We start from the raw sequence: 14,729 nt of genomic DNA on the forward strand, positions 1-14,729 counted from the left end.
GTTTTTTAACCCCTTGCGTGCGGGGCGTATTTTCCGCCTGTGCTGACTCCGCCTTGTGCGGGCGGAGTCATGACGGAACGGTTTCGTCATCAGCACAGCTCACCCGTAGCTGATGACGGAAACGTTCTGTCATCAGCACGCAAGGGGTTAAGATGGTTGCCGGTATTAGTACTAAATACAGAGAATATAATAATGAATTGGTACTTGGGATAACAGGATAACAGGGATAAAACTGACTCTGGTGGGATTCGAACCCACAACCTTTGAATATCTTTTTTACATTCACCTAGAAGTCCAATGCGCTATCCATTGCGCCACAGAGCCAATCTGCTATAATGAGGTGCAGAGATGTTCTGAAATGAAATAATGAGCTATTAGCTGTTGATCAGCTTTATAAAGTTTATTTGATACTATAACCATGGCTATATTTTGAATATTGAATTGGTGAAATGATATTCACCGTCTCAGACTACATGATACCATTGGTAAATCTACGTACGACTTAAGTTTAGTCAAATGGCACATAATATGTGAGACAGATGTGTATTTCACAACTCCATGAAAGACGTTTTTGCAATTTTAGTAATGGAATATCTTATTCGTCATGCAGGGGTCCACAAAAAGAGCATACAATTAGAGTACTTTTTCTTTAAAGGAAACAACCGCCTGAACAGGGACTTGAACCCTGGACCCTCAGATTAAAAGTCTGATGCTCTACCGACTGAGCTATCCAGGCTCTGCTATACTCTACCTTAAAATCAGCTAAACAAATGTGGACGTACACTGACCTACACTTTGTATATTTATATAATTACATATATTAGCAATCAATATTCTAGAGTTTAATAATGAATTGATATTTTAAGCATTTGAAATTTCAGCAGCACACGTAATCCATTAAAACTCCGGAAATTTGTACTATCTCATTTTCGGATGACATAGAAATCACGTGTTTAAAATGACACTGTGAAATTAATAAAGGGCCAAATACTATTTCTAACTCCTAAATTACATTTTCAGCAGTATCATTGGGAATTTCCTCTTGGGCATAGACTATGAAACATTTTCAAAGCAAACAGTCTCTGTTTAAGTAGAATTTCTTTCACTGCCATTTTGGTAAATGTTTCTGGTGATGGAGAAGCAGGATTGCTGGTTACTGTTTCAATTAGTTATAAAATAGAGGAGGGATAAAATTGACCCAGTTGGTGTTCGAACCCTTAGCGTTTGAATGCTTTTGCTCCATTCGCCTAGGACTCCAAGCCGCAATCCATTGCACCAGAGATCCGACCTGATTCAACAAGGTGATCAGAGATTCACAAATAAAAAGATGACCTATAAGTTGTTGACCAACTTTATCAAATTAATCGGACACTAGCTTACATTTTGAACATTGAATTGGATAAAAGATAATCAACATGTCAAACTACATGATACAGTTTGGGTAAGTCTTCTTAACCCTTGTCAAAGAAAGTAGAGCACAGATGGGTATGTAAGGACTCGATCAAGACTTTTTTGAACCATCTGTAATTGGAATTCCCATTCATTGGATCCTGAAAAGAGTATGCAATTGATATACATTTTTTTTAACCAAGCTGCCTGAACAGGGACTTGAACCCTGGACCCTCGGATTAAAAGTCTGATGCTCTACCGACTGAGCTATCCAGGCTCTGAGGCAGCAATACACAAAATGACATTATCAACATTAGGAAGTGTCCCAACTATCACTACGTTTTTTAACCCCTTGCGTGCGGGGCGTATTTTCCGCCTGTGCTGACTCCGCCTTGCGCGGGCGGAGTCATGACGGAACGGTTTCGTCATCAGCACAGCTCACCCGTAGCTGATGACGGAAACGTTCTGTCATCAGCACGCAAGGGGTTAAGATGGTTGCCGGTATTAGTACTAAATACAGAGAATATAATAATGAATTGGTACTTGGGATAACAGGATAACAGGGATAAAACTGACTCTGGTGGGATTCGACCCCACAACCTTTGAATATCTATTTTACATTCACCTAGAAGTCCAATGCGCTATCCATTGCGCCACAGAGCCAATCTGCTATAATGAGGTGCAGAGATGTTCTGAAATGAAATAATGAGCTATTAGCTGTTGATCAGCTTTATAAAGTTCATTTGATACTATAACCATGGCTTTATTTTGAATATTGAATTGGTGAAATGATATTCACCGTCTCAGACTACATGATACCATTGGTAAATCTACGTACGACTTAAGTTTAGTCAAATGGCACATAATATGTGAGACAGATGTGTATTTCACAACTCCATGAAAGACGTTTTTGCAATTTTAGTAATGGAATATCTTATTCGTCATGCAGGGGTCCACAAAAAGAGCATACAATTAGAGTACTTTTTCTTTAAAGGAAACAACCGCCTGAACAGGGACTTGAACCCTGGACCCTCAGATTAAAAGTCTGATGCTCTACCGACTGAGCTATCCAGGCTCTGCTATACTCTACCTTAAAATCAGCTAAACAAATGTGGACGTACACTGACCTACACTTTGTATATTTATATAATTACATATATTAGCAATCAATATTCTAGAGTTTAATAATGAATTGATATTTTAAGCATTTGAAATTTCAGCAGCACACGTAATCCATTAAAACTCCGGAAATTTGTACTATCTCATTTTCGGATGACATAGAAATCACGTGTTTAAAATGACACTGTGAAATTAATAAAGGGCCAAATACTATTTCTAACTCCTAAATTACATTTTCAGCAGTATCATTGGGAATTTCCTCTTGGGCATAGACTATGAAACATTTTCAAAGCAAACAGTCTCTGTTTAAGTAGAATTTCTTTCACTGCCATTTTGGTAAATGTTTCTGGTGATGGAGAAGCAGGATTGCTGGTTACTGTTTCAATTAGTTATAAAATAGAGGAGGGATAAAATTGACCCAGTTGGTGTTCGAACCCTTAGCGTTTGAATGCTTTTGCTCCATTCGCCTAGGACTCCAAGCCGCAATCCATTGCACCAGAGATCCGACCTGATTCAACAAGGTGATCAGAGATTCACAAATAAAAAGATGACCTATAAGTTGTTGACCAACTTTATCAAATTAATCGGACACTAGCTTACATTTTGAACATTGAATTGGATAAAAGATAATCAACATGTCAAACTACATGATACAGTTTGGGTAAGTCTTCTTAACCCTTGTCAAAGAAAGTAGAGCACAGATGGGTATGTAAGGACTCGATCAAGACTTTTTTGAACCATCTGTAATTGGAATTCCCATTCATTGGATCCTGAAAAGAGTATGCAATTGATATACATTTTTTTTAACCAAGCTGCCTGAACAGGGACTTGAACCCTGGACCCTCGGATTAAAAGTCTGATGCTCTACCGACTGAGCTATCCAGGCTCTGAGGCAGCAATACACAAAATGACATTATCAACATTAGGAAGTGTCCCAACTATCACTACGTTTTTTAACCCCTTGCGTGCGGGGCGTATTTTCCGCCTGTGCTGACTCCGCCTTGCGCGGGCGGAGTCATGACGGAACGGTTTCGTCATCAGCACAGCTCACCCGTAGCTGATGACGGAAACGTTCTGTCATCAGCACGCAAGGGGTTAAGATGGTTGCCGGTATTAGTACTAAATACAGAGAATATAATAATGAATTGGTACTTGGGATAACAGGATAACAGGGATAAAACTGACTCTGGTGGGATTCGAACCCACAACCTTTGAATATCTATTTTACATTCACCTAGAAGTCCAATGCGCTATCCATTGCGCCACAGAGCCAATCTGCTATAATGAGGTGCAGAGATGTTCTGAAATGAAATAATGAGCTATTAGCTGTTGATCAGCTTTATAAAGTTCATTTGATACTATAACCATGGCTTTATTTTGAATATTGAATTGGTGAAATGATATTCACCGTCTCAGACTACATGATACCATTGGTAAATCTACGTACAACTTAAGTTTAGTCAAATGGCACATAATATGTGAGACAGATGTGTATTTCACAACTCCATGAAAGACGTTTTTGCAATTTTAGTAATGGAATATCTTATTCGTCATGCAGGGGTCCACAAAAAGAGCATACAATTAGAGTACTTTTTCTTTAAAGGAAACAACCGCCTGAACAGGGACTTGAACCCTGGACCCTCAGATTAAAAGTCTGATGCTCTACCGACTGAGCTATCCAGGCTCTGCTATACTCTACCTTAAAATCAGCTAAACAAATGTGGACGTACACTGACCTACACTTTGTATATTTATATAATTACATATATTAGCAATCAATATTCTAGAGTTTAATAATGAATTGATATTTTAAGCATTTGAAATTTCAGCAGCACACGTAATCCATTAAAACTCCGGAAATTTGTACTATCTCATTTTCGGATGACATAGAAATCACGTGTTTAAAATGACACTGTGAAATTAATAAAGGGCCAAATACTATTTCTAACTCCTAAATTACATTTTCAGCAGTATCATTGGGAATTTCCTCTTGGGCATAGACTATGAAACATTTTCAAAGCAAACAGTCTCTGTTTAAGTAGAATTTCTTTCACTGCCATTTTGGTAAATGTTTCTGGTGATGGAGAAGCAGGATTGCTGGTTACTGTTTCAATTAGTTATAAAATAGAGGAGGGATAAAATTGACCCAGTTGGTGTTCGAACCCTTAGCGTTTGAATGCTTTTGCTCCATTCGCCTAGGACTCCAAGCCGCAATCCATTGCACCAGAGATCCGACCTGATTCAACAAGGTGATCAGAGATTCACAAATAAAAAGATGACCTATAAGTTGTTGACCAACTTTATCAAATTAATCGGACACTAGCTTACATTTTGAACATTGAATTGGATAAAAGATAATCAACATGTCAAACTACATGATACAGTTTGGGTAAGTCTTCTTAACCCTTGTCAAAGAAAGTAGAGCACAGATGGGTATGTAAGGACTCGATCAAGACTTTTTTGAACCATCTGTAATTGGAATTCCCATTCATTGGATCCTGAAAAGAGTATGCAATTGATATACATTTTCTTTAACCAAGCCGCCTGAACAGGGACTTGAACCCTGGGCCCTCAGATTAAAAGTCTGATTCTCTACCGACTGAGCTATCCAGGCTCTGAGGCAGCACCCCACAAAATGACATTATCAACATTAGGAAGTGTCCCAACTATCACTACGTTTTTTAACCCCTTGCGTGCGGGGCGTATTTTCCGCCTGTGCTGACTCCGCCTTGTGCGGGCGGAGTCATGACGGAACGGTTTCGTCATCAGCACGCAAGGGGTTAAGATGGTTGCCGGTATTAGTACTAAATACAGAGAATATAATAATGAGTTGGTACTTGGGATAACAGGATAACAGGGATAAAACTGACTCTGGTGGGATTCGAACCCACAACCTTTGAATATCTATTTTACATTCACCTAGAAGTCCAATGCGCTATCCATTGCGCCACAGAGCCAATCTGCTATAATGAGGTGCAGAGATGTTCTGAAATGAAATAATGAGCTATTAGCTGTTGATCAGCTTTATAAAGTTCATTTGATACTATAACCATGGCTTTATTTTGAATATTGAATTGGTGAAATGATATTCACCGTCTCAGACTACATGATACCATTGGTAAATCTACGTACGACTTAAGTTTAGTCAAATGGCACATAATATGTGAGACAGATGTGTATTTCACAACTCCATGAAAGACGTTTTTGCAATTTTAGTAATGGAATATCTTATTCGTCATGCAGGGGTCCACAAAAAGAGCATACAATTAGAGTACTTTTTCTTTAAAGGAAACAACCGCCTGAACAGGGACTTGAACCCTGGACCCTCAGATTAAAAGTCTGATGCTCTACCGACTGAGCTATCCAGGCTCTGCTATACTCTACCTTAAAATCAGCTAAACAAATGTGGACGTACACTGACCTACACTTTGTATATTTATATAATTACATATATTAGCAATCAATATTCTAGAGTTTAATAATGAATTGATATTTTAAGCATTTGAAATTTCAGCAGCACACGTAATCCATTAAAACTCCGGAAATTTGTACTATCTCATTTTCGGATGACATAGAAATCACGTGTTTAAAATGACACTGTGAAATTAATAAAGGGCCAAATACTATTTCTAACTCCTAAATTACATTTTCAGCAGTATCATTGGGAATTTCCTCTTGGGCATAGACTATGAAACATTTTCAAAGCAAACAGTCTCTGTTTAAGTAGAATTTCTTTCACTGCCATTTTGGTAAATGTTTCTGGTGATGGAGAAGCAGGATTGCTGGTTACTGTTTCAATTAGTTATAAAATAGAGGAGGGATAAAATTGACCCAGTTGGTGTTCGAACCCTTAGCGTTTGAATGCTTTTGCTCCATTCGCCTAGGACTCCAAGCCGCAATCCATTGCACCAGAGATCCGACCTGATTCAACAAGGTGATCAGAGATTCACAAATAAAAAGATGACCTATAAGTTGTTGACCAACTTTATCAAATTAATCGGACACTAGCTTACATTTTGAACATTGAATTGGATAAAAGATAATCAACATGTCAAACTACATGATACAGTTTGGGTAAGTCTTCTTAACCCTTGTCAAAGAAAGTAGAGCACAGATGGGTATGTAAGGACTCGATCAAGACTTTTTTGAACCATCTGTAATTGGAATTCCCATTCATTGGATCCTGAAAAGAGTATGCAATTGATATACATTTTTTTTAACCAAGCTGCCTGAACAGGGACTTGAACCCTGGACCCTCGGATTAAAAGTCTGATGCTCTACCGACTGAGCTATCCAGGCTCTGAGGCAGCAATACACAAAATGACATTATCAACATTAGGAAGTGTCCCAACTATCACTACGTTTTTTAACCCCTTGCGTGCGGGGCGTATTTTCCGCCTGTGCTGACTCCGCCTTGCGCGGGCGGAGTCATGACGGAACGGTTTCGTCATCAGCACAGCTCACCCGTAGCTGATGACGGAAACGTTCTGTCATCAGCACGCAAGGGGTTAAGATGGTTGCCGGTATTAGTACTAAATACAGAGAATATAATAATGAATTGGTACTTGAGATAACAGGATAACAGGGATAAAACTGACTCTGGTGGGATTCGACCCCACAACCTTTGAATATCTATTTTACATTCACCTAGAAGTCCAATGCGCTATCCATTGCGCCACAGAGCCAATCTGCTATAATGAGGTGCAGAGATGTTCTGAAATGAAATAATGAGCTATTAGCTGTTGATCAGCTTTATAAAGTTCATTTGATACTATAACCATGGCTTTATTTTGAATATTGAATTGGTGAAATGATATTCACCGTCTCAGACTACATGATACCATTGGTAAATCTACGTACGACTTAAGTTTAGTCAAATGGCACATAATATGTGAGACAGATGTGTATTTCACAACTCCATGAAAGACGTTTTTGCAATTTTAGTAATGGAATATCTTATTCGTCATGCAGGGGTCCACAAAAAGAGCATACAATTAGAGTACTTTTTCTTTAAAGGAAACAACCGCCTGAACAGGGACTTGAACCCTGGACCCTCAGATTAAAAGTCTGATGCTCTACCGACTGAGCTATCCAGGCTCTGCTATACTCTACCTTAAAATCAGCTAAACAAATGTGGACGTACACTGACCTACACTTTGTATATTTATATAATTACATATATTAGCAATCAATATTCTAGAGTTTAATAATGAATTGATATTTTAAGCATTTGAAATTTCAGCAGCACACGTAATCCATTAAAACTCCGGAAATTTGTACTATCTCATTTTCGGATGACATAGAAATCACGTGTTTAAAATGACACTGTGAAATTAATAAAGGGCCAAATACTATTTCTAACTCCTAAATTACATTTTCAGCAGTATCATTGGGAATTTCCTCTTGGGCATAGACTATGAAACATTTTCAAAGCAAACAGTCTCTGTTTAAGTAGAATTTCTTTCACTGCCATTTTGGTAAATGTTTCTGGTGATGGAGAAGCAGGATTGCTGGTTACTGTTTCAATTAGTTATAAAATAGAGGAGGGATAAAATTGACCCAGTTGGTGTTCGAACCCTTAGCGTTTGAATGCTTTTGCTCCATTCGCCTAGGACTCCAAGCCGCAATCCATTGCACCAGAGATCCGACCTGATTCAACAAGGTGATCAGAGATTCACAAATAAAAAGATGACCTATAAGTTGTTGACCAACTTTATCAAATTAATCGGACACTAGCTTACATTTTGAACATTGAATTGGATAAAAGATAATCAACATGTCAAACTACATGATACAGTTTGGGTAAGTCTTCTTAACCCTTGTCAAAGAAAGTAGAGCACAGATGGGTATGTAAGGACTCGATCAAGACTTTTTTGAACCATCTGTAATTGGAATTCCCATTCATTGGATCCTGAAAAGAGTATGCAATTGATATACATTTTTTTTAACCAAGCTGCCTGAACAGGGACTTGAACCCTGGACCCTCGGATTAAAAGTCTGATGCTCTACCGACTGAGCTATACAGGCTCTGAGGCAGCAATACACAAAATGACATTATCAACATTAGGAAGTGTCCCAACTATCACTACGTTTTTTAACCCCTTGCGTGCGGGGCGTATTTTCCGCCTGTGCTGACTCCGCCTTGCGCGGGCGGAGTCATGACGGAACGGTTTCGTCATCAGCACAGCTCACCCGTAGCTGATGACGGAAACGTTCTGTCATCAGCACGCAAGGGGTTAAGATGGTTGCCGGTATTAGTACTAAATACAGAGAATATAATAATGAATTGGTACTTGGGATAACAGGATAACAGGGATAAAACTGACTCTGGTGGGATTCGAACCCACAACCTTTGAATATCTATTTTACATTCACCTAGAAGTCCAATGCGCTATCCATTGCGCCACAGAGCCAATCTGCTATAATGAGGTGCAGAGATGTTCTGAAATGAAATAATGAGCTATTAGCTGTTGATCAGCTTTATAAAGTTCATTTGATACTATAACCATGGCTTTATTTTGAATATTGAATTGGTGAAATGATATTCACCGTCTCAGACTACATGATACCATTGGTAAATCTACGTACGACTTAAGTTTAGTCAAATGGCACATAATATGTGAGACAGATGTGTATTTCACAACTCCATGAAAGACGTTTTTGCAATTTTAGTAATGGAATATCTTATTCGTCATGCAGGGGTCCACAAAAAGAGCATACAATTAGAGTACTTTTTCTTTAAAGGAAACAACCGCCTGAACAGGGACTTGAACCCTGGACCCTCAGATTAAAAGTCTGATGCTCTACCGACTGAGCTATCCAGGCTCTGCTATACTGTACCTTAAAATCAGCTAAACAAATGTGGACGTACACTGACCTACACTTTGTATATTTATATAATTACATATATTAGCAATCAATATTCTAGAGTTTAATAATGAATTGATATTTTAAGCATTTGAAATTTCAGCAGCACACGTAATCCATTAAAACTCCGGAAATTTGTACTATCTCATTTTCGGATGACATAGAAATCACGTGTTTAAAATGACACTGTGAAATTAATAAAGGGCCAAATACTATTTCTAACTCCTAAATTACATTTTCAGCAGTATCATTGGGAATTTCCTCTTGGGCATAGACTATGAAACATTTTCAAAGCAAACAGTCTCTGTTTAAGTAGAATTTCTTTCACTGCCATTTTGGTAAATGTTTCTGGTGATGGAGAAGCAGGATTGCTGGTTACTGTTTCAATTAGTTATAAAATAGAGGAGGGATAAAATTGACCCAGTTGGTGTTCGAACCCTTAGCGTTTGAATGCTTTTGCTCCATTCGCCTAGGACTCCAAGCCGCAATCCATTGCACCAGAGATCCGACCTGATTCAACAAGGTGATCAGAGATTCACAAATAAAAAGATGACCTATAAGTTGTTGACCAACTTTATCAAATTAATCGGACACTAGCTTACATTTTGAACATTGAATTGGATAAAAGATAATCAACATGTCAAACTACATGATACAGTTTGGGTAAGTCTTCTTAACCCTTGTCAAAGAAAGTAGAGCACAGATGGGTATGTAAGGACTCGATCAAGACTTTTTTGAACCATCTGTAATTGGAATTCCCATTCATTGGATCCTGAAAAGAGTATGCAATTGATATACATTTTTTTTAACCAAGCTGCCTGAACAGGGACTTGAACCCTGGACCCTCGGATTAAAAGTCTGATGCTCTACCGACTGAGCTATACAGGCTCTGAGGCAGCAATACACAAAATGACATTATCAACATTAGGAAGTGTCCCAACTATCACTACGTTTTTTAACCCCTTGCGTGCGGGGCGTATTTTCCGCCTGTGCTGACTCCGCCTTGCGCGGGCGGAGTCATGACGGAACGGTTTCGTCATCAGCACAGCTCACCCGTAGCTGATGACGGAAACGTTCTGTCATCAGCACGCAAGGGGTTAAGATGGTTGCCGGTATTAGTACTAAATACAGAGAATATAATAATGAATTGGTACTTGGGATAACAGGATAACAGGGATAAAACTGACTCTGGTGGGATTCGAACCCACAACCTTTGAATATCTATTTTACATTCACCTAGAAGTCCAATGCGCTATCCATTGCGCCACAGAGCCAATCTGCTATAATGAGGTGCAGAGATGTTCTGAAATGAAATAATGAGCTATTAGCTGTTGATCAGCTTTATAAAGTTCATTTGATACTATAACCATGGCTTTATTTTGAATATTGAATTGGTGAAATGATATTCACCGTCTCAGACTACATGATACCATTGGTAAATCTACGTACGACTTAAGTTTAGTCAAATGGCACATAATATGTGAGACAGATGTGTATTTCACAACTCCATGAAAGACGTTTTTGCAATTTTAGTAATGGAATATCTTATTCGTCATGCAGGGGTCCACAAAAAGAGCATACAATTAGAGTACTTTTTCTTTAAAGGAAACAACCGCCTGAACAGGGACTTGAACCCTGGACCCTCAGATTAAAAGTCTGATGCTCTACCGACTGAGCTATCCAGGCTCTGCTATACTGTACCTTAAAATCAGCTAAACAAATGTGGACGTACACTGACCTACACTTTGTATATTTATATAATTACATATATTAGCAATCAATATTCTAGAGTTTAATAATGAATTGATATTTTAAGCATTTGAAATTTCAGCAGCACACGTAATCCATTAAAACTCCGGAAATTTGTACTATCTCATTTTCGGATGACATAGAAATCACGTGTTTAAAATGACACTGTGAAATTAATAAAGGGCCAAATACTATTTCTAACTCCTAAATTACATTTTCAGCAGTATCATTGGGAATTTCCTCTTGGGCATAGACTATGAAACATTTTCAAAGCAAACAGTCTCTGTTTAAGTAGAATTTCTTTCACTGCCATTTTGGTAAATGTTTCTGGTGATGGAGAAGCAGGATTGCTGGTTACTGTTTCAATTAGTTATAAAATAGAGGAGGGATAAAATTGACCCAGTTGGTGTTCGAACCCTTAGCGTTTGAATGCTTTTGCTCCATTCGCCTAGGACTCCAAGCCGCAATCCATTGCACCAGAGATCCGACCTGATTCAACAAGGTGATCAGAGATTCACAAATAAAAAGATGACCTATAAGTTGTTGACCAACTTTATCAAATTAATCGGACACTAGCTTACATTTTGAACATTGAATTGGATAAAAGATAATCAACATGTCAAACTACATGATACAGTTTGGGTAAGTCTTCTTAACCCTTGTCAAAGAAAGTAGAGCACAGATGGGTATGTAAGGACTCGATCAAGACTTTTTTGAACCATCTGTAATTGGAATTCCCATTCATTGGATCCTGAAAAGAGTATGCAATTGATATACATTTTTTTTAACCAAGCTGACTGAACAGGGACTTGAACCCTGGACCCTCGGATTAAAAGTCTGATGCTCTACCGACTGAGCTATCCAGGCTCTGAGGCAGCAATACACAAAATGACATTATCAACATTAGGAAGTGTCCCAACTATCACTACGTTTTTTAACCCCTTGCGTGCGGGGCGTATTTTCCGCCTGTGCTGACTCCGCCTTGTGCGGGCGGAGTCATGACGGAACGGTTTCGTCATCAGCACAGCTCACCCGTAGCTGATGACGGAAACGTTCTGTCATCAGCACGCAAGGGGTTAAGATGGTTGCCGGTATTAGTACTAAATACAGAGAATATAATAATGAATTGGTACTCGGGATAACAGGATAACAGGGATAAAACTGACTCTGGTGGGATTCGAACCCACAACCTTTGAATATCTTTTTTACATTCACCTAGAAGTCCAATGCGCTATCCATTGCGCCACAGAGCCAATCTGCTATAATGAGGTGCAGAGATGTTCTGAAATGAAATAATGAGCTATTAGCTGTTGATCAGCTTTATAAAGTTTATTTGATACTATAACCATGGCTATATTTTGAATATTGAATTGGTGAAATGATATTCACCGTCTCAGACTACATGATACCATTGGTAAATCTACGTACGACTTAAGTTTAGTCAAATGGCACATAATATGTGAGACAGATGTGTATTTCACAACTCCATGAAAGACGTTTTTGCAATTTTAGTAATGGAATATCTTATTCGTCATGCAGGGGTCCACAAAAAGAGCATACAATTAGAGTACTTTTTCTTTAAAGGAAACAACCGCCTGAACAGGGACTTGAACCCTGGACCCTCAGATTAAAAGTCTGATGCTCTACCGACTGAGCTATCCAGGCTCTGCTATACTCTACCTTAAAATCAGCTAAACAAATGTGGACGTACACTGACCTACACTTTGTATATTTATATAATTACATATATTAGCAATCAATATTCTAGAGTTTAATAATGAATTGATATTTTAAGCATTTGAAATTTCAGCAGCACACGTAATCCATTAAAACTCCGGAAATTTGTACTATCTCATTTTCGGATGACATAGAAATCACGTGTTTAAAATGACACTGTGAAATTAATAAAGGGCCAAATACTATTTCTAACTCCTAAATTACATTTTCAGCAGTATCATTGGGAATTTCCTCTTGGGCATAGACTATGAAACATTTTCAAAGCAAACAGTCTCTGTTTAAGTAGAATTTCTTTCACTGCCATTTTGGTAAATGTTTCTGGTGATGGAGAAGCAGGATTGCTGGTTACTGTTTCAATTAGTTATAAAATAGAGGAGGGATAAAATTGACCCAGTTGGTGTTCGAACCCTTAGCGTTTGAATGCTTTTGCTCCATTCGCCTAGGACTCCAAGCCGCAATCCATTGCACCAGAGATCCGACCTGATTCAACAAGGTGATCAGAGATTCACAAATAAAAAGATGACCTATAAGTTGTTGACCAACTTTATCAAATTAATCGGACACTAGCTTACATTTTGAACATTGAATTGGATAAAAGATAATCAACATGTCAAACTACATGATACAGTTTGGGTAAGTCTTCTTAACCCTTGTCAAAGAAAGTAGAGCACAGATGGGTATGTAAGGACTCGATCAAGACTTTTTTGAACCATCTGTAATTGGAATTCCCATTCATTGGATCCTGAAAAGAGTATGCAATTGATATACATTTTTTTTAACCAAGCTGCCTGAACAGGGACTTGAACCCTGGACCCTCGGATTAAAAGTCTGATGCTCTACCGACTGAGCTATCCAGGCTCTGAGGCAGCAATACACAAAATGACATTATCAACATTAGGAAGTGTCCCAACTATCACTACGTTTTTTAACCCCTTGCGTGCGGGGCGTATTTTCCGCCTGTGCTGACTCCGCCTTGCGCGGGCGGAGTCATGACGGAACGGTTTCGTCATCAGCACAGCTCACCCGTAGCTGATGACGGAAACGTTCTGTCATCAGCACGCAAGGGGTTAAGATGGTTGCCGGTATTAGTACTAAATACAGAGAATATAATAATGAATTGGTACTTGGGATAACAGGATAACAGGGATAAAACTGACTCTGGTGGGATTCGACCCCACAACCTTTGAATATCTATTTTACATTCACCTAGAAGTCCAATGCGCTATCCATTGCGCCACAGAGCCAATCTGCTATAATGAGGTGCAGAGATGTTCTGAAATGAAATAATGAGCTATTAGCTGTTGATCAGCTTTATAAAGTTCATTTGATACTATAACCATGGCTTTATTTTGAATATTGAATTGGTGAAATGATATTCACCGTCTCAGACTACATGATACCATTGGTAAATCTACGTACGACTTAAGTTTAGTCAAATGGCACATAATATGTGAGACAGATGTGTATTTCACAACTCCATGAAAGACGTTTTTGCAATTTTAGTAATGGAATATCTTATTCGTCATGCAGGGGTCCACAAAAAGAGCATACAATTAGAGTACTTTTTCTTTAAAGGAAACAACCGCCTGAACAGGGACTTGAACCCTGGACCCTCAGATTAAAAGTCTGATGCTCTACCGACTGAGCTATCCAGGCTCTGCTATACTCTACCTTAAAATCAGCTAAACAAATGTGGACGTACACTGACCTACACTTTGTATATTTATATAATTACATATATTAGCAATCAATATTCTAGAGTTTAATAATGAATTGATATTTTAAGCATTTGAAATTTCAGCAGCACACGTAATCCATTAAAACTCCGGAAATTTGTACTATCTCATTTTCGGATGACATAGAAATCA

General features: G+C 38.5%; 18 non-coding genes across 18 annotated transcripts; all 18 read right to left on the reverse strand.

Annotated features, from left to right (window-relative positions):
• Positions 1-233: 233 nt before the first annotated feature.
• Positions 234-324, reverse strand: TRNAR-UCU (transfer RNA arginine (anticodon UCU)). The gene is given in 2 exon segments: positions 234-269; positions 288-324. It is a non-coding gene; the product is annotated as a tRNA-Arg (tRNA).
• Positions 325-663: 339 nt separating this feature from the next.
• TRNAK-UUU (transfer RNA lysine (anticodon UUU)) lies at positions 664-736 on the reverse strand. Its single transcript has one exon. It is a non-coding gene; the product is annotated as a tRNA-Lys (tRNA).
• Positions 737-1,961: 1,225 nt separating this feature from the next.
• TRNAR-UCU (transfer RNA arginine (anticodon UCU)) lies at positions 1,962-2,052 on the reverse strand. Its single transcript is given in 2 exon segments — positions 1,962-1,997; positions 2,016-2,052. It is a non-coding gene; the product is annotated as a tRNA-Arg (tRNA).
• A 339-nt stretch (positions 2,053-2,391) lies between these two features.
• TRNAK-UUU (transfer RNA lysine (anticodon UUU)) lies at positions 2,392-2,464 on the reverse strand. Its single transcript has one exon. It is a non-coding gene; the product is annotated as a tRNA-Lys (tRNA).
• A 1,225-nt stretch (positions 2,465-3,689) lies between these two features.
• Positions 3,690-3,780, reverse strand: TRNAR-UCU (transfer RNA arginine (anticodon UCU)). Its single transcript is given in 2 exon segments — positions 3,690-3,725; positions 3,744-3,780. It is a non-coding gene; the product is annotated as a tRNA-Arg (tRNA).
• A 339-nt stretch (positions 3,781-4,119) lies between these two features.
• TRNAK-UUU (transfer RNA lysine (anticodon UUU)) lies at positions 4,120-4,192 on the reverse strand. The gene has a single exon. It is a non-coding gene; the product is annotated as a tRNA-Lys (tRNA).
• Positions 4,193-5,374: 1,182 nt separating this feature from the next.
• On the reverse strand, positions 5,375-5,465 carry TRNAR-UCU (transfer RNA arginine (anticodon UCU)). The gene is given in 2 exon segments: positions 5,375-5,410; positions 5,429-5,465. It is a non-coding gene; the product is annotated as a tRNA-Arg (tRNA).
• Positions 5,466-5,804: 339 nt separating this feature from the next.
• On the reverse strand, positions 5,805-5,877 carry TRNAK-UUU (transfer RNA lysine (anticodon UUU)). Its single transcript has one exon. It is a non-coding gene; the product is annotated as a tRNA-Lys (tRNA).
• Positions 5,878-7,102: 1,225 nt separating this feature from the next.
• Positions 7,103-7,193, reverse strand: TRNAR-UCU (transfer RNA arginine (anticodon UCU)). The gene is given in 2 exon segments: positions 7,103-7,138; positions 7,157-7,193. It is a non-coding gene; the product is annotated as a tRNA-Arg (tRNA).
• A 339-nt stretch (positions 7,194-7,532) lies between these two features.
• TRNAK-UUU (transfer RNA lysine (anticodon UUU)) lies at positions 7,533-7,605 on the reverse strand. The gene has a single exon. It is a non-coding gene; the product is annotated as a tRNA-Lys (tRNA).
• Positions 7,606-8,830: 1,225 nt separating this feature from the next.
• Positions 8,831-8,921, reverse strand: TRNAR-UCU (transfer RNA arginine (anticodon UCU)). Its single transcript is given in 2 exon segments — positions 8,831-8,866; positions 8,885-8,921. It is a non-coding gene; the product is annotated as a tRNA-Arg (tRNA).
• A 339-nt stretch (positions 8,922-9,260) lies between these two features.
• Positions 9,261-9,333, reverse strand: TRNAK-UUU (transfer RNA lysine (anticodon UUU)). Its single transcript has one exon. It is a non-coding gene; the product is annotated as a tRNA-Lys (tRNA).
• A 1,225-nt stretch (positions 9,334-10,558) lies between these two features.
• On the reverse strand, positions 10,559-10,649 carry TRNAR-UCU (transfer RNA arginine (anticodon UCU)). The gene is given in 2 exon segments: positions 10,559-10,594; positions 10,613-10,649. It is a non-coding gene; the product is annotated as a tRNA-Arg (tRNA).
• A 339-nt stretch (positions 10,650-10,988) lies between these two features.
• TRNAK-UUU (transfer RNA lysine (anticodon UUU)) lies at positions 10,989-11,061 on the reverse strand. The gene has a single exon. It is a non-coding gene; the product is annotated as a tRNA-Lys (tRNA).
• A 1,225-nt stretch (positions 11,062-12,286) lies between these two features.
• Positions 12,287-12,377, reverse strand: TRNAR-UCU (transfer RNA arginine (anticodon UCU)). Its single transcript is given in 2 exon segments — positions 12,287-12,322; positions 12,341-12,377. It is a non-coding gene; the product is annotated as a tRNA-Arg (tRNA).
• Positions 12,378-12,716: 339 nt separating this feature from the next.
• Positions 12,717-12,789, reverse strand: TRNAK-UUU (transfer RNA lysine (anticodon UUU)). Its single transcript has one exon. It is a non-coding gene; the product is annotated as a tRNA-Lys (tRNA).
• Positions 12,790-14,014: 1,225 nt separating this feature from the next.
• On the reverse strand, positions 14,015-14,105 carry TRNAR-UCU (transfer RNA arginine (anticodon UCU)). Its single transcript is given in 2 exon segments — positions 14,015-14,050; positions 14,069-14,105. It is a non-coding gene; the product is annotated as a tRNA-Arg (tRNA).
• Positions 14,106-14,444: 339 nt separating this feature from the next.
• On the reverse strand, positions 14,445-14,517 carry TRNAK-UUU (transfer RNA lysine (anticodon UUU)). The gene has a single exon. It is a non-coding gene; the product is annotated as a tRNA-Lys (tRNA).
• Positions 14,518-14,729: the final 212 nt, after the last annotated feature.

Source organism: Lissotriton vulgaris, unplaced genomic scaffold, assembly GCF_964263255.1.
Source record: "Lissotriton vulgaris unplaced genomic scaffold, aLisVul1.2 SCAFFOLD_1527, whole genome shotgun sequence".
Lineage (NCBI taxonomy): Eukaryota > Metazoa > Chordata > Amphibia > Caudata > Salamandridae > Lissotriton > Lissotriton vulgaris.